We start from the raw sequence: 4292 nt of genomic DNA on the forward strand, positions 1-4292 counted from the left end.
TTCAATGTTTTCTGAAATAGGTTGATTGAATCTGCAATCCATGAGGGGGACAATTCTTTGCGCGAAGAAAACATTTCCAATGGGAAGGAATATTAACGCAATACTCACCACTACTGTTAATAATTATACTTCATCCGTTAATTGGAGTTTTGTGCACAGAAATTAGACATGTGGACATGTGGCTGTCTTTTGTTTCAACGCAATTGAGAGCATCGAAGAAGAGTCTAATATCTTCCAGAGGCATGAAGAATATATTCTCCATGGGAAGAGTGAGTTGAAGAGAATTCAAGAATGGCCTGGGGGATTGGTATAGTTAGTATCGGTTTTTACCGTCAATTCCGTGGATCACCACCAGAGGTAGCACTCAAACTGTCCCTTTTTACCCACAGTGCTGCTCAAAATAATTGATTTTACCGATTAATGACGTAGAAAATTGAAAGAATCGTGTTTACTTCAATTTCAGGATTCACATGATACCAAAAAAATGAAGCTAATCTAGAATTGACATAAATTTGTATTATATATAGATGACTGCGATATCACAATATCAGTTTAATCATGATTAATCTCTAACTGTACCTTAGAAATAATTTATACGTCAATTTTCAATGGAAAATGTGAAAATTTACGGTTTTTATTTATTTTTTATATGGCGCAGGTGAAAATTTGGGTTTCTCCTGCGCTTATATTCTGAAAAATTGAAACTAGAATCATGTCAAATTTTTTCATGATAGTAAAAAAATTCATACCTATGAATATGAATTTTCTGAAAAAACATTGTACTGCAAAAAATAGAATTTATCATGGAAAAATTGAAAAAAAAATTTTCATCAATTTTGACATGTTTTTGATTTTTGAGAATTTTTTCAGATTTTTAAATAACTCCTAAGTACGAAAGAAAAATTAAAAACCGAAAAAATGTTTTTTTTGACTATGAAAAATCAGGAAATCAAGATAGAGATCTGAAATTTGGTACAGAGAACTGTCTTTTTTGGTGATAAATAAGTAAAAAAATTGGTGCACTAAAATTTAGTGGGGGCAGATTCACCATGCTTATCCGGCTTGACCCATTGAGATAGGGAATTTGAATATTATTATAGGCAATATCTATGCAAAACCTGACCTCCATGTCCCCTCCGTACTAGAGAGACTGCAAAAACTGCTGGATAGGCTCACTGAAATGTAGTATATACTGGAAAGGGCACTGATCCACCTGACGCGAGCCGACAGAGAGGGGCGATTTTCAGGGATACCTATCTCACTCGTACCGTCCGCTCAAAAAGTTTTCTTACCTTCTAGACCGTATAGAATTCAGTATTGGCGTTCAATTTTTGTTGTTGCATCATTATAACATAGAATTGATCTTTTTTTTTCCAATGTAATAATACTCGGGGCATTTGCAATTTAATTAAAATAATTCCACATGGGAAGAAAAATACAAAAAAATATACAATTCAAGAGATTATTTGTTCAATCAATCTGAAGGTGTATCGAAATCCTCTGAGTCGATATCGTCATCAGTATTCGGATTTTGAAATTTAGGTATGTCCAATATAATTCCTGAAACAGAAAGTATAAATTGAATGATATAGGTTTTATTTTGAGGGAATTCCAGGGACTCTCAAGTTCAGGAAAATGCCTCGTGTGTCGAGGAGTTAAATTGGAATCTGTGTATATCTAGTTGTCCCCATACTGCAATAAAAAATAAGAACATTGTAATTGTGAATGTTTTTAATGCATGAAGAATACAAGAGAAATCCAATGAAGACAATATCAAAATACACGATTTTTCCTCTAATTTTCTATGAAATAGCTGTTCGTGGATTAGAGGATATTATTTTATTCTCACAATGGGACAATTATCGCCAAGACGTAAATAGCAACAATTGAGTGTGCACCACTCAGAGTACATAAGCTTTTTAACTCGCATGTACATGCTCGTTCTACGCATGTGCAACGCCTGCTAGAGTGAGACAGGTATCCTTGAAAATCTACCTCTCTCTGCCTCGTTTTCCGCTTACGGGCCTAGCATGGCAGTGCCCTTTCCAGTATATACTACATTTCAGTGGATAGGCTAGAGGAGACCTTTGAGAATGAGTTTGTTGTGATTGGAGGTGACCTGTACACTCGTGTTGGCGGCTCTGACGTCCTTCCATCTGACCTGTGCGATAATTCAGTCTGTTACCCTGATGTGGTGAACTCTGACTCCCATGTCTATCCGAGATGAGCTCTCCTTATGGATTTGATGTCAAAAAATGTCCATGTCAATGGCAGAGTGGATGGAGACAGACCTGCCTGCTAGACGTTTTCGAACCATCTAGGCTCTAGTGTGATAGAACTGATTTTTATGAGAGCTTCACATCTACATTTGATATTAGATCTTCGGGTAGACCTTGATATGCCCTTCTTTGATCACTTACCAGTGATCCTCTCCTTTCAAAATCCTTCAATAGATCCTGCTATTGTGCCCTCTACCCCTCTCACCTCTCTGCCCCCTTCTGACGTCTCTCTTCTCCGTCCTAAATGGCACCACCACACCGATGAAGCAATGTCTGTTTATAGAAACTCTGTAGATGAATGCCTTTTCAATTTCACTCGTCAACCTCACGAGACAGCTGAATATCTGAATGAACTATTACATAACACCATTGTTAATGCGGCCACTCAGACAGGTTTTATGCAGTCTTTCTCCTCTTTGTCTAATCCCAGCCCCTCAATTCCCCTCAATTCCCAGAGATCCTGATATACGTCGTAAGAAACAAGAAGTCACAAAATTCAGTAGAATCTTTAAACGTAATCGATATTGTAGATCGACCCGTGATACTTTCCGTCAGAAACGGAAAGAATACAAATCCGTCATTAAATATATGAAAAAAGAATTTAGAAATTCGTTAACTCAAGCCTTAAACCAACCTTTTAACCAGAAATCATTCTGGAAGATCTTTAAGAAAATTAGACCACAGCAAAACTACATTTGCAGAGTTACCATTGAAGGATGGAATAATTATTACAGTAAGATTTTCCCTCGCAGAATCCTGCCTTTTTTTATCTCAACGACTAATATTGTTCATGAGGTGGATAAACATATATCTATGCTGGGAATAGAGACAATTTTTAAAAAACTCAAGAGTAATAAATCTACAGGCCCGGACCTAGTTACGAATGAATTTCTCACCTCTCTGCCTTTTAGTGGGAAAAAAATACTTAGTTGACCTCTTCAGTTTTGTATTAGACTGCGAATCTTGTCCTGCAGCTTGATCGAATGTTCTACTTACTATGATTTTCGAGAAAGATGATCACTCTGACCCGAGTAACTATCGTGGTATAACTTTTGTCAATCATATTACAAAAATCTTCACGTATGTCATCAAAGAGAGAATTGAAGTATGGACAGAAAAAGTGACATTCTTCCACAATCTCAGTTTGGTTTTAGATCTGGTAGGGGTTGCAGAGAGGCAATTTTTACTCTTTTCTCGGGAGAAATTCGAGGTCACCGAAGGTGTTCTCCAAGATGAGACTCTGAGTGCTCTTCTATTTATTCTGTATATTGCAGATTTCAAGAAATTTCTCCGGGAAAAAAAGATCTCTGGTCTAAACATTGACGGTATTACAAATGTTCTGATGCTACTCTATGCTGACGATACTGTAATACTCGTAGATTCGCACATTCCTCGCTGAGTACTGTGATCTTAATGGTCTCGCAGTCAACGTCTCTAAAACCAAAATTATGGTACTCAAGAAAGCGGGTAAACTAAAAAGTCTTCCATCTATATTCAGGCTTTATAAAGGGACAGAACTCGAAGTGGTAAAATCATATTTGTATTTGGGTACCCCTATGTCGCGGAATACTCTCGGCAATGAGGCTGCTAGATATGCGATATGCTCTGAGAAGCCTGAATGTCAACTCTTGGAGTACTTATGCGACGCTCATTAATGCGCTAGTCTTCTCTACCCTCCTCTATGCTATCCCGGCTTGGGGCCTTCTCCAAAACGAAGACCTTGAGAAAGCTCAAATGGACTTTTTTAAGAGAACGCTCAGCCTCCGCAAGTGCGCTCCGAGCTGGGCTCTCAGGCTTGAGACCAATATTATCCAGGTTGAATATCGTGTCATGAGACTTACTTGGGATTGGCTACTCAATAGCTTAAAGCACAGCAACTCATTTCTCCCCAAAATCTGCTTGAATAGACTAATTGATTGGAGTCGCAACCCAAACTGTTATGATTCATTCAATTGGTCATCGCAAATCAAGAATTTTTTAGTACTCACTGGCCATGAAGATCTTTGGGCTAAC

Source organism: Diachasma alloeum, unplaced genomic scaffold, assembly GCF_001412515.2.
Source record: "Diachasma alloeum isolate Michigan unplaced genomic scaffold, Dall2.0 Dall_scaffold_00720, whole genome shotgun sequence".
NCBI lineage: Eukaryota > Metazoa > Arthropoda > Insecta > Hymenoptera > Braconidae > Diachasma > Diachasma alloeum.